The 24,146-nt window shown below is 46.8% G+C and overlaps 2 pseudogenes; both read left to right on the top strand.

The window, feature by feature from the left end:
• The first annotated feature begins 14,106 nt into the window (after positions 1 to 14,106).
• Positions 14,107 to 17,790, top strand: LOC149343685 (uncharacterized; annotated as a pseudogene).
• An 815-nt stretch (positions 17,791 to 18,605) lies between these two features.
• LOC149343684 (uncharacterized) lies at positions 18,606 to 19,437 on the top strand (annotated as a pseudogene).
• Positions 19,438 to 24,146: the final 4,709 nt, after the last annotated feature.

Genomic DNA, 24,146 nt, shown 5'->3' with positions numbered 1-24,146 from the left:
GAGCATCAATTACAAGTGCATTTATAAAGCTATTCCGAAGCAAAGGCCGCTAAAGAAAGGGCATGCAATGCGAAGGAAAGTTAACCGATGGTCATCAAGGGTAGCAGAAAAAATTCCAAGAGAAGGCATGTGTAGCAGTGGGTAATAAGGGAGTAATTACTCATTCTCAGAAACTTCGTAGTTAAAGAAAAATTCGTCCTGGTCCGGGGTTCGAACCCGGGACCAGGACGAATTTTTCTTTAACTACGAAGTTTCTGAGAAAGCTGTGTAGTTTTCCTTTGTAGCTGTATGGCTGCGCTCGGGCAAATCTACTCCACCTTGGGAGATACCCCTAAATATTTGACCAACACAGCAGGTGGTGTAAGAAAGTAATGTGGGCGGATAAGATTACGAAGTTTGCGGGGATTAGGGTGGTTGCAGCTGGCACTGGACAGGGTTAATTGGAGAGATACGGGAGAGGCATTTGTCCTGCAGTGGACGTAGTCAGGTTTCTGCCGCTGAGGGTTAATGGGACCTTAGTGAGGCTTCCCTTTCAGCGTGCTTTTCTTGAGATAGGCACAACGCTACTATCATGCTTTCTTACCTCGTTCATCTGCCTGAACGCATGCTTCACTGCGCAATCACTTGCTCTGCGCTTGCGCAGTGGGGCGACTCCAGCGGCTGCGTCGATGCCGAGTTCCAAATGGCAACTTGATCGATGCTATATTTCGCATCCGCAGTCTGCAGTTTCGACGACTTCACCAGATTTGCTTTTTGTGCGGCATTCGATTTCTCATTTAGATTTTCCAAGGAATCGATGCGGACTATAATGATGGACCTGTAGCTCAACCCCAACCCTGACAACAGAGGACAGCATCTTCCGCCATTGCTCAGGCTGCTGATTACTCTGTTATTCTAAGGTACGTACGGGCGCAATGCAGACGGTTGTTGGAGATAATGTGTACGTCTCGCAGTCAGTCGTGCGCAGCTGCTTATGGGAAATGGTCTTCTGAGTATATTTACGGCTGTTCCGGAAGTGTGTGCGACTGTCAACCGTAAGTGAATCGAGGTGAGTGATTGCCAGGTTTTAGGCATTGGCGGCTTTGTCTGAGCGACGGGCTGCATTGACTGTATCCATGTCCGGTTTAAAAGCCCCGGTAGAGAAAACCCGGAAGTTGTCTACGACCGGAAAGATGCATTTTCGGTTGGTTACAAGTAAGTACCACTGGCTCCGTTATGCGGAAAATGCAGCAATATATTGTGTTTTGTTTTGTCTTGTTTTTTTGAACACCGAATTTTGGTACAGTTTCAACTCTCACAACGCATCATAATATGCAAAATTGCCCGTCATTTGGGCAGCTCGTTAACTGCAATGCGTTTAAAACTGAATTTTCTATATTATCAACATTATTACTAGCTTCCCAGCTGTGGCTACCCGAAGCACTTCTATGTCCTGCTCGCCTTAGTTGCCCTTGCGACAAAAAAACCTAGCATCATCATCTATGTCCTGCTCGACAGCTTAATGCTCGTTCGTCGTGCATTCTTGGGAGAACTGCACGACTACGTAAGACATCTGAACATATTTTACAGCCAGTTACTGGCCCTGAGCTGCAGTTTCTTGACGTTCTCGCAAGACTGGCAGGGTCCGTACACGGCAGTACAATTTTTTCGAACAGTCGTGCAATTGAGATGTATGGAGAGGAGGTCGTGCCTAGCGTAATCTGCTTAGGGACCATGGGCCACCCCTGCCTCCATTATCTGATGACGTCACTTCGAGACCCAAAGACAACCATGGAAAAATACATTTCAAATTCCTGCTGCAACACTTACATGTTGTGATTTTATTCCAGATGTGAACAACGGAGTCCGACCAAGACTCATAGTTCAGTAGAGAGGATGTTCGTGGTCCGGAAAAGGCGGCCGCGTTTCGATGGAGGCAAAAAGCAACGGGGTCCGTATGCTGTATGTTGTCAGTGCACGTTAGAGGTCCCCAGGGGTTCGAAATTATTCCGGAGTCCTCCACTACAACGCCTCTTTCTCTCTTTCTTCTTTCACTCCTACCTTCCCTTACAGCGCGATTCAGGTGTCCCCCAAGCTATGTGAGACAATTATGCGCCCATTACTTTCCTCAGAAACAACAACAAAAAAACAATCTTCATTTGCCTCACGACAACGCTCCGAACCAAGACGGAGAGCCTCTTGGGGGGACGAAGAGCTTGTTGCAGCTGATTCTGCTCACGCAGAAGTGGCTTCATCGAGAATGCACGAAACACAGCGCTGTCGATGCTTAACTGAAGGGAGCATCTTTCATCACCCCACAGCTCCTCAGTGCGCTCTGCCGCAAAGATATTTCGCAGTTCATAAACTGTGTATCTGAGCGAAATAGAACGAAAAGCTAAAAACAAGAAACAGAGTCAGCTGGGTACCGAACACTATTATTAAAAAAATAAACAGAAAAGCATATTCAAAATTATGAGAAATGCTGTATCATTTACATCTTCGCTAGAAACAATGAATCCTTCCTCGCCTTCCAGCCCGGCAGTGTAGCGATATACTGCAGTGAAACATTCAATATAGAAGTGACACGCTAAATTGCATAAGTACCCCCTTATCGTCGTCACTTTCGTGATCCGTTATGTCGCATTACGTGGTGGGCGGCCGCTGTCGAACTGGTTTCGTACCTGCACGGCAACCTACGGCACGGCGGCTTCAACCTGGACCGCAGCGGTGGCCTAGTGGTTTCAGCATCCGCCTCGCATGCGGTAGGTGCGGGGTTCGGTCCCCAGTGCCGCCGGGTACCCACCGGCGATACAACTGGTACAAGCTATCCCCTGGCCTGATGCTCCTCTTTATTCGGTTGAAATGCTTGAAAAATGGGTTTTTGACCCCCCTGAGTAAAAGAAGAAATCTTGGGCTATGACACTCTTTAGCCGCAGATACCCTTGCTCCCTAAACATTCATAATAATCGTCCACAACAATCTGGGAAAGGCTGACGCCTCTTCTGCTTTGACAGGCATGGCATATCGGCTGCACCCCTATTGTTCGCCCGGGACGGCTGTGCTTTTCTGGCTTTTCGAGAGGCGGCGCTAGCTTCTAACACTACGCTTCGTTCGCTCCATCGCAGAAATGCAATGCGCCGGTCCCTCGCGGGAAATTTTCAGCGTGGAACTGCAAGAAAATGAGCGTTTTTCTTGTTTTTAAGGCCCCATATGTGATCAACAATGCCAAGGTTTTGGAGATGGAAATGAAGATACACATTTTGTGATGCAAAAACTCCTCGTTTAAGGTAAGGAAACCGTGTAAGCTAAGCAGTGTTCTAAGCTTTGGTGCTAGGACTCAAGGCGCTGCATACAGCCGTGCAATTTTTATCGTTTGTAACATATATGCAAAAGGTGCACTGACGACTACCAGCGCCATGCTTTCTAAGGGCAATCAGAAACGGAGTAAATACGCGTCGAGTCTGCTAATGCGAGCTGCACGGGTAATGTGCATGGACACTACTTGATAATCATAGTTTGAGCTGGTACTCCCGCCTACCAACATTTAAAAAACACTGACCTCGGCTTGAAGACAAAAACATTCCAGACTAATCATAAAATAAACGAACGAACATCCTTGAACATTCTGATGGTGCTCGGAAATGTCAATTTTATCTGTTTTTCTCGAGGATAAACAGATCAGATATTTGATAACAGATCAGATAACAGATATCTGAAGAGGCCACCTTGCTGTCTCTAAGATGTATCATTATGCAGTAAAGAATGCAAAGCATGCGCAAAATACAAAACATGAGCATTGACTAGCGTTCTGAATCATCATTCGACGTCTACCGCATCGTCTAGAACACGAAACAGGCAGTTATTACGTGGTTAAACATGCAGCGTATCGGCATCTTTGGCACATGTTACATGAATGAACAGGCCTGGCTATTGGGAGCGAAAATCACTTGTTTACTGAGCATTTCTTTTATACTCTGCTAAAGGCGAGGGCGACAGCCTTCTCTCCTACAGAAGCCTATTATGTGAGAATGGCATTGAGCTTCCGGTCAGACGATGTTGCTTCCGAGACTATGTATGCACGCAATTCACTACACTTGGACGTCACAAATGTAGAAAAGAACTAAAATCGAGAAACGTTATTTTCGTTGGTATAAGAACACTTTCTGAAAAAAAAAAGAAGAATTAACTGATAATTATAGATGCACTTTCTAAGAAAATAAATTAATTGGGGTTACAAACGGAAACATGATGGTCTGGCTTTAAAATCACATTGTCCTGTAGAATTCAAATTGTTAAAACAAATCAAAAGAATTTTACTTTTGTTTTCAGAGTTGACTGAATATACATGTGACGTTAGCTTTCATGACTTTAATCTAGTTCATCACCAAGCAAATTTCTTTTGCAGCGGTATAGATAAAAACATGAGTTCTACATGATCCAAAACACTTATGATACTATCCATTGTCATTTTGTAATAATCGAATAATTTTAAAGAATGGTTTAGATATAGGTATTATTGAGAAAAAATTCAGCCATAACAATTTTTGCGCAACTCTATTTCTTGTAGTTCATGGCATAGATACATATACAAAGAAAAAAGTACTAATTTTCATTAAAAATTTTCTGACAGGAATGTAGTTACGCATGCTTGCGTAAGATGAAATCGAAAAAGCGCGGGTTTCGAGAAAACAGCAGACAAGAATCGATATAGCCAGAAATTTCATTCAGATATGTCCTGGAGCGCTAAAGTCCACCATATTTGTAGTTCAGCTCTGCCTTAGTCTTCATTGTTTTACTTTCTTTCTCGTGTAACAGCTCGCTGTTTTTTCTTGTGTTTATTTTTGCGGCATCAGTACAGTGATGGGGGGATTTTCAGATACGCTGTTGTTCACCTGTCAGGCAAGCCTTCAGTTGCAGTGGTTGCATGAACTGAACCGAGTGCGGGTCGAGCTGATTATTAAAGAGAAAGATCAGGTTTTGAAAAGGAAACGCGCGATCCGTACTCAACTCTCTTCCTTGACATTTTTACTCTTCCCCTCAAAATGTTTGGTTTGGTTTATGGGGTTTAACGTCCCAAAGCGACTCAGGCTACGAGAGACGCCGTAGTGGAGGGTTCCGGAAATTTCGGCCACCTGGGGTTCTTTAACGTACACTGACATCGCACAGCACACGGGCCTCCAGAATTTCTCCTCCAAAGAAATTCAACCGCCGCGGCCGGGATCGAACCCGCGTATTTCGGGTCAGCAGCCGAGCGCCGTAACCCCTGAGCCACCGCGGCGGCTCAAAAAGTTTACTCAGCTCTATTTCTGTTGAGTACATGTAAACGCTGGAAGTGTGTGCACACCAGGTACACCCCAAAGATATCTGGATTTTTACCGGCCCTATGTTTATATCGTTCAAATGACGCATGGCGTTGTACAAACCAAACTTCAGTTTAGGTACGTGTATACCGGCAGCTGCCATTAGGCTACGTTCCAAACGTCTGAGTTCCGCTTGGGATGTTGTTATTTATTAAATGAAAACAAAAATAGACTTACATGGTTGGAAACAGTTGTTAATATACAGTGAAGAGTTAACACGAAAAACTGCTAATTTATTCTGGTTTGTGTAAAACAAAGTTCCAGTTTCGGTTTTGCGAAATGCGTAGGGAGTATCGACTTTGGCTGTATTTTCGGAAATGAGTTAATTAGAAACAAAAATTGTCGGAACTCATCCAGAAATGAAACTGTATTTTGATGAAGGAAAACTTAAAATATCCATTAAACATATTAAAGCTGTTAAGATATTTCATGACTATCGAGTGCAGCATATCCATCAGGGTAAACAGGTTTTAGTGTGACCAAGAGAAATCTTTACCTCGTAACACACGCTTACTTAAATGCAAACCGATCCCCCCTCACGTTTTAGTTGTGGCCTTTCTTTGCCGCGCTTGGGGCGCTTACATAAAATGTGTGGTTTCAACTAATCAGATATTTCTTTCCTTAGGTTAATAGAGCAACCCCAAATAACGAGCAAAATAGGTTACTTGAGTGGGTCTAGGGCAACTAAAGTTATGTTACCACGGTCAGTTCAGGTTACCTACCATGAGGGCACGAGCTTAAAAGTACGGCGGGTCGCAGTTAGCACATCACAATAGTTAGTTAGAACGTCACAATAGCGTTTCTTTCCACACGTGCGGGGATTTCTCGCAAACCAGGAAGAAATTTATATATAACTGAGTAACCGCGCGGGTAATGATAATGATCATACGTGAGTTAAAGCGGGCTTATGCGCTTTGAGAAGGGAGCAGTTTGACACACCCGGAAGTTCAGGGGCCGCTTGTCTTTTTCCCCCAATCCAAGAAAAGGTACTAAACAGGAAACTGTGACTTCCTCAATGCGCTGAGAAGTGCTTGTTCGTTCTCCGCTCCTTTTCACTTGTTCGCGCGTCGAAAATCTTCACTTCAGGCTCACGATGTCACACGTTCAGTGGACAACCAGGCAACGAGATTGTTGTGTGGTACACTGCTATTTTCGTGTTGATCGAAAGAGAAATTTTTGCCGCACCATGCTATTTAACGGGATCCAAGACAGACGAAACACGAAGACCACAGCTCGAAGCGCAACTGACGACCAACTTTATTCTACTGGAGAGCGTGTTGCTTGAGCAACCACCCAGCTTGTGAGAGGTGCGAGGATTTTATAATTAGTGCTGCCTGGCATCTACCGGTTTTCCGATGGGTACAAGCTTTCCTCTGGTCTGGTGCTCTGTTTCTGTGAGGTGAAATGCACCGAAAAGTGGATCTTCAGTCGACTCTGCCTCGTACAGACCGAAAAAATGTTAGTCATGGTGGTCGTTGGTCAAGCCTCCATTGCGCCAATAAAATCAAATAACCATCACCACCATGCTCCGACATCACATAGTCCGTGTAAAGGATCCTTCGCCCGCACTGAACTAAGGTTGCCCTAACACTCTGCTTCAAATAGTGCCACACCGCCGTAAATTTAGAATGTCTATTGTATTTTTTCCAATCCGCATGTGGCGAGGCGCTTAGATTTATATTTTCTCACCCCCCTCACCTCTGTTGCATCGCGACGCACAAATAGGGCAAGGTTGTTTAGTATGCCTCCGAAGAAAAGGATCATAAATGGAGCATGCGAAGAACAGCAAATATTTATAGACGTTATTTTCTGCCTTCGCGATAAGGCTCATGTTAGAGGCAAATACCTTTCAATTTTGAATACATTTATGTCGTCAACGGCCGCCTTGACGCCTTTAACGACAATTTCAGCGGTTTCGCGAGCGTTTTGAGTTAAAGATCGCCTTTTTTCGCTGCGACCAGTATTTTTCCAATATACTAACTAAAACAACAACAGAAACCCGTAAGATTTAAAAACAAATTCGGCTTAAATCGCAGCCGGAGGCAGTGGTTCATGCGAGGCTGTGATGGCGTCACAAATTTTATTGGAAAACATATCGTACACGGTTGGTGAGTAATTGACATAATGAATGTGAACTACGACTCCATTCATAAAATGTCTGAAATGACAGAATCCAAACCTGAATATTCTCGGTCGGCTAGAGGGGAGCCGGTATCAACAGGCGGCTAATGTTTGTCACACTGAAAAGAGTTCCCAGTAAGAAGCACGTAATCAGAGGGCTAGGAATTGACAAAGATGAAAATTAATTTGTGCTGAAAAAAAAAATGCCAGCACAGTAGCTGAAGTTAGTGGAAATGATCAGGACCGATCGCCAATAATAAAGGAAATAGTTCATTAAAATGAGTAAACCTAGAAAAGCCCCGAAGTCGCCATTAGGGTGCGCTACAAAAACAACGACTGCCGGCACACAGCGGCGTGGCAGTTACCGATGTTATTTAGTATTCAGTAAAGAGTCCGTCCGTTTAGGGGAACGAAGGCGCTCATGCCGCAACCTGATCACTCACCCCGACCACCCCAACACACGGACGAATACAACTACCCAAAAATGCTGACCACATATTCAGAAATCCTAGTACACTACAGACTAGGCGGAAGGGAATTTGCTACCCCGAATGAAGAACTAGACAAGCAACAGTAAATAACACTAAGAAGAACATAAACAAACATATACTCAAGCCGAAAAAGACTTCCCGAGATCTATCCAGAGGAAGATAGACCACAATGCACGCACTGTGGCGTGGAGGCGGACCTATACCACATGGTATGGGCTTGCAAAAAAAAAGCACCGAAAAAGAAAGGATGAAATGCTGCCGAGCTCAGACCTGAAAGTTCAGCAGGAGCTGACCGAGAGGGCTATAGCGGCTGCAAGATCCAATGGACTTGCGGAATAAGGGGAATGACCTCCGGTTTCAGTTCCAATTAAAATGTTTCATCGTCGTCATCGGTAAAAAATGCCCATGGTAAAGGGGAACAATGTTCATCAGCCACGGTTCCCTGATGACGCTTATAACTGGTGTTTCAGCTTGTTTTCGTAAGTGTGCTTAGAATCTCTTCCCTTCATTCCTGTCAGAAAGCATGTCAAAGCTCGCAAGCCGTGGATATCTATATATAGCGAATGTCTCAGAATGCTAAAAAAGAAGAAAAAGCTATTCAACAGATTCATTAATACGTACGTGCGACTCGGCTCACTGAGAGATATTCAAAAGACGCCCGAATAAAATACATGCCTTAATTTTATGTACAAAGCAATCTGTTTTACTTCTTTGGACTGTACAGTCATAACAAGCCAGACAGTATATGGAAGAAAATAACTACGTTGCTAAGCTGCGCGTCCATTAATGCAAACATGCAAAGCTGGATAAGAACCGTGTTTGTGAAAAAGATCTAGCTGCAATGTTAAATCACTATTTCTTGAGCCTCATTCCTAGTTCGAACTTTTCTTAAGCCGCATACAGCGATGGTTTATAGAAATGAAAATAGCTCATTTCTTGGATCCACCTGCGAAAGTGAATTCATTGCCGCATTCAGTTCACTTAGCAGCAGCTCATTGTGTGACATGAGCAACATCCAGATAAAACCTGTAAAGTATATTCCTCATTTGCCTCCTCTAGCTTCCACATACAATATTTCCGTGTTGCCACGCGTATTTCAAAAAGATGCAGGTATCCCGAGTTATCTTTAAAGTTGCAGGCAAAAATTATTTATCGAACTAACGTCCTATTTCTATGTTAACCATTTTTCAAAAGAATGAGAGAATATAAATAAACTAAAATAAAAAGAGACTTTGCTATAAGTTTGATCTCAACAGTCCATTTCAGCTTGGATTGAGAAAACTTGGTCAAAATTAGGATTTTTTTTAAAGCTTTTCAAGGAAATACATCAGGAACTGTCCTATAAGCACACACCTTCAAAAGCACTGGGCAGAATAAATCATTTTTGCATCATTAAAAAAAAGAACTACATAGTATAAGAGGTATCACACTGGATTTAACAACTTCATACGTAAAGAAGTGAATAGAACCCGCGGCCATAACACAGGATTTGTCAACGTTTAAATAGTTATATGCAGGTTTCTGCAATGGAGCATTTCCAGTCTTCTTTTTAACTTCTGCAATAATGACATAACTACGGTAAGACCTCTTCCGAAATACATAATTTACTCAGATTATTCAACGCTCTTATACTGCAGTTGGAATGCCCGGAATATAACCTCTGACATAAACCAAACTTTGCTTGACTTGCACGCTTGTAGTGCAGTAAATTCTTGAGAAGTGAATGTTAACGAGACTAAAACAATTGTTTATGCAGGCAGGAACTCAAGGGCACCGTAAAGCACACATTCTTTCTATTGAATTCTTAGAAATAGAGGCTATATAAAAACACTGGGTGTATATTTTCTTAAAATGTGACATGAGATAATCATGTAACTCCCGTCTGCCGGAAACTGGCAGCATATTGGCTAGATTTAAGTGTTTTCTACCGCTTCCGGTTAGGTTACGTATATACAACTCTATTTTTTCTCAGGTAGACTATTCTATTCTTGCAGGAGGTAAAACTGCAGAAACTAACTTAAACCAGATGAACATACTGCAAGAAAAAAAAAATGCACGGTTGATCGTACGTTGTGATGCGAAAAATCTGCGTTAGTAGTATTAGTTGAGTGCCCATTTCGCCTTCATGTTGACTGCCTTCGCACTGCGTCTTTGATTTTGATTTCACCGTCGCTTTTTCGTTCAGCAACTGCGTGACTGCGTGGGCTTCTGATGCGTGGAGATGGGTGGAGGGTAAAGTTGGGTGGGTGTGGCTTCTTGAGGGTAAAGGTGGATGGGGGAGGGTCGGAGAGAGTAATGCATTGCTACGGGTAGATAGTAGGGGGCGGGGACCTTCGGACGAGGCAGCATCCGGGCCTGAAGGGTGCCCAGAAAGCAGTCCAACGCACTAAGAACACAGGAGAGGGGGCTTCACAGAGAAGCACAGGCCACGTCTTTTTCGCCGAAAGAGGACTATACTGCTAACGCAGTCAATTCGGCACATTGCTGGCAAAGAATACAAAGCATACACAAGTAATATTTTGTAAAATTTAGGCCTAATTTCGGTCCGCAACCTCCATACATGTTATTTAGCAAAAACATAATTACGACCCCCGTAATCCTGAAAATCTTCTCAAGTCAACGGAACATCTGTCCCTGGTGACGCTGTTTACCCCACGCACTCAACTGGAGTTTGAAATGAACCGTGTTCACGTTCTTCCTATGGCCATGAAATACTTAATCACTGTCTTCCCATTGGGATGAATTACATAAATGACAGTGACACTCTTCTTCCAAATGTAATCAAAAAGTTGCTGAAAAACCTTTTTGTTGCTGAGGAGGGACCTATACGCAGATGTTTCTAAATCACACGTGAATTTTGTTGTTGCAAATACTGGCTGTCTGTTTTCGAAAACAAGCTGGAACCCCGTGAATTAGCTGAATATCTACTTTTTTCTAGCCTCTCCGCCACATTGCCAGCAATTTACAACGCACACCTTTGGCGCCCCTCAGTAATAATGACGACGTTACACTGAACTTGTACGTCTCTTTTAGCAGTAACGCAAAAGATTATCAATGCTTAAGCTTTCAGCGCTTTGAAGATATTTCCCACTGAGCGCCAGAGTTCACGAAAACTTGGTACGCACGGCATTATACTCGACGCCTGGCTCTATTTTTCTGCCCGGGAACCTAAAAAAAGCCTGACATCGTCCACAGCGTAACCGAATTACTCTCTTCGTCGTGGCCCAGTCCCGTATCGGACCTTGGCCTTGCAACCAGCCTGCTACCCTGAGCCTAACAAAAGCCGCAATATGTAGTGCACGTCCAATTACGCCACTCCATTGTCTCCGCTAAGAAGGGGGGCAACAGGTCGCGGGAAATAGCAAAACCGGGGAGGGGGCGGTGTAGATGAAGACGACAACAACAACAACAAAAAAAAAAACAGTCGTTTGTTGGTGTTTTTATTTTACTCCTACTTGTTTCTCTCACCTCCTTTCGTGGCCCCTCGCTTGCGTCATCTCCACAAGTCCGGGTCACGTACTCGCTTCTACTTCTGTTCTTCGGATGCGTTTTTTGGATATGGAGTTTTATCGTTTTTTTTTTGTTTGCCTCCGCAGCCTGTTTTCTCTTTTACGGAACACTGCGCCGATGAGTGGGCCAGTCCACGTTTCGTTCCGTGAGGGTAGTCCTGTGCCGGGGGAAGGGGAAGGAGGGCAAATGTGGCTTCTTCTTCGTCGCCTTTTATTACCACTCTCCCCCTCGCGCCCACCTCAAACCCAGGCTCCGCCAGCCTGCGGCAAGCATACGCAACGAGCAGCCAGCATTTCCCGCAATAGTTTCTTTTTCTTACTGCCTTGGCATCCTAAAACGGGGACGGATTTCCCTCGCTCGCTTTTTAAAGACACCTGCTTTGATCCGGGCAAGACGAACGTGCGCGTTGATAGGTGCGCTTGTAACTGGCAAGAGAAGACGAATCATCCGTTCGCACTCGCGCTCACGGTCTTAATCTCTCTCCCGCGCATGCAGACTCTAACGCACGCAACTTCAACGCGCTGAGCTGTACAAGCAGCGGTCGTCGGAAAAACCCGCTCTCGATTCGGTTCCCTGGCAGCCCGAGAACGGTTCCGACTCACTAACGGCGCCAGTGCACAGCCCGGAGATTGGAAAAGTGGAACATGGCGATGACGTCATACCAGTTCAGGGGCGGGCTGGCGCCGTGGTAGTAACGTGTGCGTATGCGTGTGGCGGGGTAGGAAGAGCGGCAGACAGTTTGTTCCGAGATTTGGGGCGCTTTGCTGGGTTCCTTGTGAGCGGCTTTCAAGACGCCCTGACGAGCCCTTAGGGGCGCTCTGTGCCGCAAGAAAGAATTCTCTTTGCGCCAAAAGCCCCAGTTTCCAAGACGTGCCTCTCTCTCTTCCTTTCTCGCAATATGCTTCGCTGCTTTGTGTTTGTTTCTTTTTTCTGGTCGCTGGTGCAACGCTGATTCGTTGAGGTCGAAAGCTGCGGGTCGGCCGTTTGGAGGCGCCAAACACATAAGTCAGCGGGTTTTTCCTGCACTTGACCCGGATTCGATGCCGGAGTTGTTAGGCATGATGCCATGATCCTCGGTAAGGGACTTATTGCGTGCGCTTGTACATACTCAGTGCTTCAGCAATCACGTTCAGAAATTCCCAAGTATCCAGTGCGTTTGCACTGAGGCTCCAGCGGGCCTCATGTGGTCAATTTCGGTTTTGTGCAGGAAAAAGCAACACATTTCCTCGGGCTACATCGTTTCAAAGAATGACTTTCTCTCTGTTTCAGAAACTGATATCGCATCGCCTTGCCCGTGGCTACGAACTAGCTGTTACCACTACCTACCCGACTGTATGATATAAACAATTACTACTTTTGATTGATAAGATAGATAATCGGCATATTTAAAAAATATCCGATACCAACCGCAGCTGACAGTGTGTAACTAAAAAGATTTTATTTCCATTTCACGTAGCTTATAATTAGAAATTTTTGAAAGTGCTCACTGAAATATCCGGTATACGTAATCAATGGTAGAGAGAGGGCAGGTAGATGGGTTTGTTGAGAACACAAAGTGAACAAGGAAGGGAGGGGGAAGCCTCAGGGTGGAGGCCCACGTGTCGACGAGGGGTCTTGTCTTCGTCTGGGCAAAGCGTTCATTATTGAGGGGGCTTAAATAGGGCTTCCAAGGAGGAAGGCCAGGTTAGGAGGGGGACGGTGCTAGATGGGAAGGGTGTTAGGATGAGGAGCGTGAACTTGAAAATCTTGTCCAGGCAGGATGGCAGCTAAAGTGGATTAAAACCAGTTGACCTGCAAAGAATGCGATAAAGAAGTACGCTAGCTCAGCAGAAAGGAATGCAGAGGGTGGGGATGGTGGAGATATAACGAACGTGAAATTTCAAAGGCTGCTTGTCCGTGCATGGGAAGCTGTAACAGGTAGCAACCCACCAGAGATGAACGCTTTGTCCAGAAGAAGGCAAGTTCTCTTGTCGAAACGTTGACAGGCACCCTGAGGGTCCCCATTCGCTTATTAATTTTGTGTTGTTGGCATGCGTAATATTATTGCTAAAACTCTGTTAGAGAATTTCTTCTTTTTATTGTTAATTTACTATTTGCTCACATGTGTTGACGGCTCGCGTTGTCCGTGCAGAGCACCCGGCTCGAAGCAAGATGTTTTTAGTACGTTGGCACTTATAGTGGGCATTCCCCGCATTTAGCCGTTGTGTGTTTGTCTGTCTGTTTCTTTTCATTTCATTTCATTTATTGTTTCTTTAAAGGCCCGAAGGCCTTACATAAGGGGGGGGGGGGCATATTGGTTTACAACGGCAATGATGGGAACATGCATAACAATAAAAAGAACAAACATACAAACAAACATAACAGGGGTTGTAGTCATATCAGGGTTCCCCAGCAGGTGATACATCATTCATTCAAGATCTATATGAGGTGAATTTTTATGTTCTCGCGGAATGTTTTGTGATCAGTGCATGCAGCGATGTCGTTAGGCAGTGAATTCCAGAGTGCTATTCCATTGGGAAAAAATGAGTTGTTGCAAGCAGACGTGTGGCCACTGATGCGTGCTATCGGGTTACCGTGACTAAACCGGGAGGACGTTCGTAGTGGGGCGGTTAATAGAGCGTGCCGTGACCTTGTGCTATGATAAAATGCATCAAGTAAGCATAGGCGGGAAACGACGCGGCGTGATTCTAGTGTTGAGAGACGGAGGGACTGCTTGAGGGCGGTGACACTAACTTCTCTTGAGTAACATGAAGTGATGAACCGAGCTGCACGATTTTGGATCGATTCCAATTCGATGGTGAGATACGATTGCCATGGGTGCCAGATGGATGATGCATATTCTAATTCTGGCCGCACAAATGTTTATTTATAATCAATTTTCTTGAAAAGAGCAATAAAAAAATGACTACAATATTAGTCTCCCATTGATGAACACCACGAATGAAGAACAAAAACATCCCCTATGCTCCTAGGTTTCGCTGAATGTTAGTTTCGCTTGGTTTTAGGGGTTTAACGTTCCGAAGCGACTGAAGCTATGAGTGACGCCGCAGTGAAGGGCTCCGGAAATTTCGACCACTTGGGGTTCTTTAACGTGCACTGACATCGCACAGTACACGAACCTCTGGAATTTCGCCTCCAAAGAAATACAACCACCGCAGCCGTGATCGAACCCGCGTCTTTCGGGTCAGCAGCCGAGCGCCGTAACCACTGAGCCACCGCGGCGGGGCTGAATGTTGGCTTACGTCATGTATGTGCAGTATATGTATATGCAGTATATGTTAGCATCTTGTCCACCGCGGCAGGTGACAGTTCCATTATTCTGGGTCTTGCCAATGCTAGCACCTGCCAAAGCAGAGCAGCGGAGCATATATGCATATTTGGGTATTAACCAATTATCGCTATTCTAACAGCTGTTTTCCGTGAACACTGGATCTGAACAACGAAACCGAAATGAAAAGCGAAGTGCTAGCGCACTTAATTCGCATTTGGCCTCACTAGGCAAATGGACCATCAATTTTTTTTTCTGTGGTATTGTTTTTTTTTCTCTGGCAATTTTTCTTCTTTTGTTCTGTCGTAGGAAAAACGGAGTTCACTTCGCATTTGACGTTACAGCATTCCGAGAAATTTGCAGGCATGAAGGATTTCTCTTAGAGTGACGGAAAGTCCACATTTAAGCCTTGTTTGTTGTGTTACTGGACGGTTGTGCGGATTCGGGAGCATATTGCCTGAAAAGAAAACCGAAAAATTGCACGAACTTTTTTCCTTCTGCTAGGACGAAGATAGAGGCTGCGATATCACCTTCATTTTCCGTCCCGGTTGAGAGGATTCGCTTCCCTCGATCACATTACCCCAAGTGGTACCTTCGGGGGCAAAAGTATCTGAACCGCGTGCTACGTAAGCGAAGACTGTAACTCTCTTATTAGCTGCTGGCTACTGACCAAACTTGTGGAGATGAAATTCAAAATCTCGTCCCTTGACCTCCACAAGTGTGGTCCCCAGCCGGCGGCTAAAATAGAGCTATCAGCTTCGTGACATGGTGTCAGAAGTGACATGGTGTCAGAAGTGACAGCAGGATGAAAAACCAGTCTTAAAAGCAGCTCTCAACGACCGTAAACGGCAAAAAGATGCTCCCGGAAAGCGCCCAGTAGGCCAAGTGGCTAGGCCGCACTCTGCAGCCGCCAGACGCGTTCGACTTCTGCAACCCTGCAAGTTGGTCTTCATGGAAGTCGCGCTTCGAGGACTATGCCGCTGTCTCCGGACTACGGAACGCTCCGCAAGACGTGCAAGTACGTACGCTTCTGTACTGTATGGGCCCGGAAGCTCGCTCGCTGCTAGACACCTTTTCACTCGACGCTGCCGAGTTAGCCTCCTACGACGCAGTTGTCAAACGCTTCACAGAGCACTTCGTGCATCCCTGTAATGAGCTCTATGAGTCGTTTCGCTTTCACAAGCGCGTTCAGCAACCTGGCTAGAGTGTCGACGCATTTTACGCCGAACTGTTCAAGTTAGTCAAACGTTGCAACTACCCGTCACCGGCGGTGGAAGAACGCTTGGTCCGGGACAGGTTTGTCGTTGGATTACTCGACACGCGTCTCTCCGATAACCTTTGCTGCTCTCCGAAGCTAACTCTCGAAGAAGCTTGGACGCAAGCTCGTCAGTCCGAGGACGCGGACAAGGAACGTTCACTCGCACAGGCCATCTCACAAAGCATGGTCAATATTGATGCTGCGACTCAGACGTTTCCGAGACGGCCGGTCGACGACAGAACACGCTCAATGGACGTGAAGTCGGAACGCTATCGTGACATTCCGGTCTGTTTCTTCTGCGGCCGCCCATATCATGCACGCTCAGAGTGCCCGGCAAAGAGCTCTATCTGCAACAGCTGCGGTAAGAAAGGTCATTTTGCTGAAGTTTGCCGCTCCAGGAAGCCGAGGCAGGCCACACTCAATGCTGTCCAAATGCATGCTCTCGAGACGCCAGCTAAAGCCAAGTATGTGGATATCACAGTCGACAACTACACAACTCAGTTCGAAGTAGACTCAGGTGCCGAGGTTTGCGCAGTTCCAAGTGACTTCCCCGGAGTCCCGGCTGAGCTCGCCAATGTAGACGCTACTTTGACAGGGCCCAGTGGCCAACCTCTGCGTGTACGGGGTTCGTATTTAGCACAACTACCTTGGGAAGGGAAGACCAGCTCCCAGCGTCTTTACGTCATTGAGGCACTTTCAGTACCTTAACTGGGTCTACCAGCCATCCAAGCTCTTGAAGATGTGAAATTTTTGGGTACTGTCAACACTCCTCAGCCAACGCTTCATGCGGAACTGTTCCGTGGCCTCGGCACGCTCAGAGATGAGTACACCATTCGCTTGAAACAAGATGTTGTGCCGTTCTCACTCAGTGCACCTCGACGGATACCAATCCCGCTACGTGAAGTTGTTCGCCAAGAACTTGAAAAACTCGAAAGCGACGGCGTCATTCGCTGTATTGATAAACCGTGGTGCGCTGGACTGGTGGTAGTACCAAAAAAGGCTGGAAAGTATCGTTTGTGTGTGGATCTGACACGACTAAACAAAGTGGTTCTCAGGGAAAGACACATTTTGCCTACTGTTGAACAAGTTCTTGGGCTCATCGGTGACGCAGCCGTTTTTTCGAAGCTCGATGCAACTGCAGGCTTCCACCAAGTCAAGTTGTCAGCAGACTCGCAAGAATTGACAACTTTCATCACACCTTTCGGTCGCTATTGTTTTTGCCGACGGCCCTTCGGCATCACTTCCGCCCCGGAGTATTTTCAAAAGCAAATGGCCAGAATCCTTGAAGGTCAGGAGGGTGTTGTCAACATGATTGACGATATTCTTGTTTTTGGACGTACCAAGCAGGAACACGATGCAAGACTTGAGCAAGTGTTGACTCGTCTTGCAACTGCAGGCGTCACCTTGAACAAAGACAAGTCTTGTTTTGGGGTCTCCGAGGTCTCCTTCCTAGGTGTCGTCGTCTCAGCACAAGGCATCAAGCCAGACCTAGGCAAGATCGATGCAGTGTATGCAATGCCACCTCCCACAGAGGTTGCAGGTGTCAGACGTTTCCTCGGGATGGTAAATCATCTTGCCAGGTTCTTACCTCATATTTCAGAAACACTGCTCCGATACGCACCCTTCTCAATAAGAATGCTAGTCGGACTTGGCAGCATGAACAGGAAGCTGCATTCAAAAAAGTCAAGGAACTTCTGACGTCCGAACGCTGCCTGGCCAAGTATCACCCATCGTATGCCACAACAGTCTCTGCTGACGCCAGCTCTTTTGGACTCGGAGCAGTCCTGCTACAAGCACAACTGACTGGTGAGCGGAGGCCAGTAGCCTTTGCCTCAAGGGCAATGACGACTACAGCACAAAGGTACAGTCAAACAGAAAAAGAGGCCTTGGCTACAGCGTGGGCCATCCAGAAATTCGACGGGTTCATCAGGGGCATCACCTTTACCGTAGAAACTGATCACCTTCCTCTCGTGTCATTGTTTGGCAAAATGGAACTTGACGTGCTTCCTCCGAGGGTGCAAAGACTCAGGCTTAAGACAGTGCCTTACCAGTTTCAGATCATGTACGTGCCCGGAAAACTGTTGGCTACAGCGGATGCATTGTCTCGCATCCCTCCCAAAGTGCATCCAGTAGACACAGTGGAACTTTTTGCTACCGAAGTTGTGGCTTCGGCTCCAGATGTGCTTCCTCTGAACATGCAGGATATCAGGTATGCCCAAAGCTGTGATGGAGAATGCACCACGCTCATCTCTTTTTGCCAGCACGGCTGGCCAAAGAAGTCGAAGATACCTCTTCACGTCTCAAAGTATGAATCAGTGAAGGATGAACTTTCTGTTTGTGATGGTCTTCTCCTCAAAGGCACTCGCCTCTTGATCCCCGCAGCAATGAGGCCAGCAGTCTTGACGCTTCTGCATGAAGGACATCAGGGCATCGGCCGCACCAAGGCCCTCGCTCGTGGATCTGTGTGGTGGCCTGGCATAACTGCGGAGATAACCTCTCTCGTGACCAGCTGTGAAAGGTGCGCCCTTACTCGAGTGAATTCAGCGGAACCACTCCTTCCTACAAATCTCCCATGTCGTCCCTGGGAAGTTCTGGGCATGGACCTCTTTCACCACAATTCTCAAACCTTCTTGATGGTAGTGGACTACTACTCCCGGTTCCCAGAGGTGGCGACACTGAAAAGTACAACAGCTCCGGTGGCCATTGAGGCGCTCAGAAGTCTGTTCGCCCGTCATGGGATACCGCAACAGGTTAAGTCAGACAACGGTCCGCCATTTTCTTCACGTGAATTTACCGTATTCGCCGCATCTTATGGTTTTGACCACATCACCAGTAGCCCCCATTACCCACAGTCTAACGGAGAGGCAGAGCGAATGATCCGGACTGTGAAAGATACCTTCCGTAAGGCAAAAGATCCTCACTTGGCCCTTCTCAGCTATAGGGATACACCGGGTGTGAGTGGCTTCAGCCCGGCTCAGCTCCTAATGGGAAGGCAACAGAACTCGAGTCCCAAAGCCGGATGAAAAGCTTCGTCCACACTGGCCCGAAAGGAAGGAGGTAGCCCTCGGAGATGATTCTTACAAGAAAATGACTGCAAAGGACTTCAACCGACATCATCGCGTCAGGGTACTGCCATCACTTCAGTCTGGTGAGCAGGTCTGGGTTCGACCTGGCCAGGTGCGTGCTACAGTTTTGAGCAAGGCACAGCGTCCAAGGTCCTTCGTCGTCGAAACGGAGCGAGGAACGATTCTGCAGCGGAATCGTCGACACCTTGTTCCCTTTGTGCTGAGGGCAGCAGATCCAGCACTTCTCCAGCCTCACCCCCTAACTCAAGAGGCAGCAGGACCTGATCCGCCGCCTGTTACAGCGGGACCCTCACGTCCTGGTGATGGTGTTGTGTTTACTCGTAGCGGCCGCCGTGTAGTACCACCGGACCGCTTGAACTTGTGACTGAAGGGGGGAGATGTTGGGATCGCCACCTATGAACTTAATAGTGGCGCCCTCTTAAGCTGAAGCAGCTAGGGGGTTTGGAATAAATCACTTTGTGTTTGGTCCTGGAGCGGAGTGGTCGCCTGGCTCTCTCTTTCTCACGGCCTCCCGGCACGACAGCACGGGAACGCCCACGCAACACTTTTGTCCCCGAATGTACGTTATTTGTAGCACTCATTCTCCGGTCAGCACAGCCAGCCTCAACCGTCACACTCTCTGCTGTATTTGACGGGCTGTGGTCCATATGAATCAGATGGCCATATAACCATACAAAACACATACCTTAACACCGAATAACTGCATAGCTGTCCACCGTGGCAGGTGACAATTAAATTAATGATTGGTAGCAAGAGGTCGTTCTGGAAGATCAACCTAGGTCGCATAGCCCCACCGGAGGCTGTGGTTGAAACGCCCACCTGCCGGGGCAGTGACGCATCGCTGTGCTCCAGGAGTTATATAAGGACTCTCCGCGATCTAGGAATGTGAAGTCGAGTCGAAACTAATTCCACATATACCGGCATGTAGGCAGAATCTACGCGAAGTGATACGCAAAAGTGTACCAGGCCATAGCTGATGTGGTGTCTCCTTCGTATTGCCCGTGTTTCCGAGCGCTGTAGACTTCATAACCACGCTGAAGGGAGGCAATAGAGCATGCCCATAAGGCGGAACTTGATTGTCGCTTCAAGTTTTCAACTTTCTGCGCTGTTATTAAGAAAGCTTGTAGGCTAACAAAATGGCTTGACGTTGAATTGAAGACACAGGTGCGAGATACTGAATTCAGCAATTCAGAATGATAGGCGTAAAGTTAAAGACAGAGAGAGAACAGGATATGGGAGGCAGCAAACACCAGTTAATAATATCCTAGCTGAGATTAAGAAGAACAAATAGGCGTGGGCAGGACACGCAGTGCGAAGGAAGCTTACAGAAGGTCCTTTAGCATAACGGAGTGGATTCTACGAGAAGAAAACTGCAGCAGTGGATGGCGTAAAATCAGGAAGTTTGCGCGAACGAGGTGTCCGCAGCTAACGCCGGACAAAGCTAATTGGAAATGAACTGGAGAGGTGTTTGTTCTGCATTTTACATAGTGAGGCTCATGATGGTGATGATTATCTTCAGGGCTAATAAAAAAAACGTTCGTTCGAAAAAAGAACTACTTAAGAAACACTAAACGTCAGTTTCTCACTTATACTTGGTGGGCAGTCGTCAACAGCATGCTGTGATGTTGATGTCATGTTTAACTATTGTTCGAGGATTCGTGATTTCGTTGGGCAGTCCTGTCTTCCCACGAAACAGTGGCCGAAAGCCGTCCAGTTTTCGAGTCGATCTTACACACGAATATGCACGTACAATTTCATGAATCAAGCCACCGGTACGACAGCGTGGCTGTACCTTTGCTTATACGACAGTGCCGCTTTGATAAAAGAGAAAAAAAATAAAGAAGCTATCAAACATCAAGCCACCAGAGAGAAGCCAATGGCGACGAACGATACGGTGCTCAGTAGCTCTGCATGGGCGATCTTAACGGGCCGCTGTTCTTTCCTCTTCCTTCTCGTGAGCAATTCAAGCAGCTCGGCAGCGACGACGCTCTAGCTGCTGGCGCACTATCAGCCCAGCTATGCAAACAGCGAGCCCCGAGTAAATAAAGGGGCAGGGCCGTCTTGTACTATGCTCTTCTTCACGCGCAGCTGCGTCGGCGAGCGCTCATTGGAGCGCGGAAAACAGAGGCGTCTCCGCAGAAGCTCTCCGGGGATATGCGTACCCCATCCGTGTTTACTGACCCACATTGGAAAGTGCAGGGTGCGCGCGCTGGGCCCGCTGGACGAGTGACGTTTACATTTGGACCCTCTTTGTTTCCCTGTCTCGATGCGGTGTAATTCGGCGGTGGGCGCCCGTGCGAGCATGCCGTGGCTCTGGCTCGTTCGTTTCTGCTGCCGCTATTGCGTCGCTGGTGCTCCGGGCAGGCCCGTCTTGCTGGCGGCTGCGAGTGGCTCGCTTTCGGACTGCCTTTCGTCGTGCATTTATGTGCCCGAGAAGGGGCGATGGTGATTAGGTTGTGGTTAGGTTTCTGGACTTCCATATATCGGGCGTTTCAGCGAACACTAAAGCATTACGGAATATGGATTGGTCTAAAAACAAAGAAACCCGGTTCAGGAACAAACTGTCAGCGCTAGTTAGCGAGCTAGCAGCTGAAATTCACTTATTAAATTCGTAGTTACCTCAGTCTGATGGTCCTTACCTGAGAACATACACAACGTAGTGTGATGGTCTGTACAGTGTTTGTTAGCATTTGTGGTCATTGTGAAAAAGAGTACTGCTCTGTAGCTACCGGCATGAAGGCCGTTTACAAGGGATTTTCTTCAGCAGCAGTCGTACCACAGCTGGTAAGTTGTTTGGAAATGAGCTTCTCGTTGTAGTTCTCCTGCATCCCATGGCGGCCAAATCCTGCTAACCGGACTATGCCTAATCAGCGCACGTCTAAATTACTTGCATTGTGCTGTGAAAATGTGCAGAATAAAGCACGCAGATGGCTTTTTGAGCGTAATTTCTGTGTATGCGAATATAGAAAACTATCGATTGTATTTCTATAAGGTTTTTACAAAAAAAAAAGACAGAATAGTAGAGGAGTCGATAAGGTAATTAAGATGAACCTCAGCTTCAGATTAAAAAAATGTTTGTGACGCTTTTTCGGCTGTTAATGAGCAGAGAAGGATTGTCTTTCGTTCATTAAACACGATTCCCCTCAATGGCAGATTGGGGACCATAATTCAGAGGGGAAAGAATCTTCGTTCGAAAGTTGGACGCGTACTGGCAACCGCCCCCTATTTGGATCTCACAGGATTAGCGTGATTGAGGAGCGAAGCGGATAATTGGAAGCATGAGTGCAGGCGCAAAGTGCACTTTATCAATATGAGACTGAGCACTACTTTTTTTTTTGGCTTACTGATCACGCAGTCGACTACAACTGGGTTAGGTACTTACCTTATTTTCAGCCGTGTAGACCATTCAGAGAGTAATCGAAATTGACGGATCAATAATTTTCGCGCAGGCGCGCCAGAGCGTTACGTACGCACACGCGGTATTCATTGAGCCTACATTCTTCTTCGTGCTTTTCTGACACTAGTGCGCGCTGTCGGTCAACACGGACAGGGTACGGACGCATTTTCCATGTGTGCACTCTTTATGTGTTCAGCCCCGTAAGCAGAGAGGAGGCATGAATCAACAGAACGAAAGGAACGGGGGTATCCAGAACGACGGATCAATTTTAATGAGGAAGTGAAAAGAAAAAAAAAGAGAGCAACTTGTACGCACTATAGCGAAAACTGAGGAGGGAAACAGTGCCAGTCACTACTTTTAGCCCGACTGCCTATGGGGGACACACGCGACGACACACGAGTTTGTAGTTCCGTTTCGCCGGTTCCACAACTTCCAGCTACAAAGAAAGCAAACTGAGTGATCGCATCACGTGCACGCAAAACGAAGGCTAAACTGACAGAGGAGGTGCAACTATCAAGAGAGATTTCAGGGAGAGAAGGGTGCTCTCCTTTTCCGCTTCTCAGCTGAGCTGGTTTATCTTGCCCCTTCAATTATAACGTAAATAAAAAGAAACCTGCTCACACTGCATCGGAAGCTGGAATTCTTGTCTTAGCAGCGCTCCGCTCTTCTGCAAAAGTTTGTTCCCGGCAGTCAGCCCAAACATAATTTCATTCCGTCAACAAATTGTCGCTCCGCAGCTTCAAAAGAAGTACGTACATCCGGCTGCAGTAACGGGAGGTGGAAAGTAACTGCTTGCTTACAGTCAGTGGTAACCCATGTGATGCTGTTCAAAATGTCTCCCGCACGCATTGTTGATGCCTTGAGTGGGAGCTGTTTCCAACTGGGGACGAGAGTGAGGTACAGTTCCACTCACGTTTCAGTGTGTCCAATACATACGTGCGCTGCTCTTTCCAAGTGTATCTAATTCATTCAGGCTAAGTTGTTCAGCAGTCTGCCGCCACCGCGAATGGTCTTGGTGGCCCACAGCAAGCATCAATGGTCTCTGACGCGCTAGAGTTGACCCTCTTCAGGAACCGATGCGTGCTTTGGCGATACCCTGGTGCGGGACACTGCACATCGTGGAATTACGTTGCTCGCACCATGACTTAGTGGAGCTATTTAAAAAAAAAAAAAATCTCGGCGTTTTGTGGTGCATCTGAACATATTTTGACGTGCGACTGCCGTTGCAGCTGTCGCTGTGACTTCGACGCTGAGGAAGGCGAACAAAAATCGCGAGCTTTTTTATGCAAAAAGAGTGAAGGGACTCTATCTCATATCACAGAAGGGCTTAACATTTACTGTTGAGTGCCTGTTACCAACTACGCGCATTGCAAGTACGTCTCTTGAGAGAGACAGAGAGAGAGAGAGAGAGAGAGAGAGAGGAAGGTTTATCCACAAAAATAGTCAACGAGGTCTACTTGAGGAAAGAGGAGGAAGCAGCGGAATGATGACTGAAGATGAAAACAAATGAGTGGCGTAATGCATTGGGGTCACAGCCATGAGTCTAGATACGCGCTATGTGAAGAGTGAAGTGCAAAAGAGCGCTCGAACTGCTCGAAGAGATTTTGCAGCCTTCGGCCAACTGCCCAGTATGAGGGTATCCGACAACTGCCTGCAGTCGAAACGCGCCATGGAAG

Source organism: Amblyomma mixtum, chromosome 5, assembly GCF_055824585.1.
Source record: "Amblyomma mixtum isolate Tamu chromosome 5, ASM5582458v1, whole genome shotgun sequence".
Lineage (NCBI taxonomy): Eukaryota > Metazoa > Arthropoda > Arachnida > Ixodida > Ixodidae > Amblyomma > Amblyomma mixtum.
Note: the sequence above shows the minus strand (reverse complement) of the source record. Positions and strands in the feature narration are given on the sequence as shown.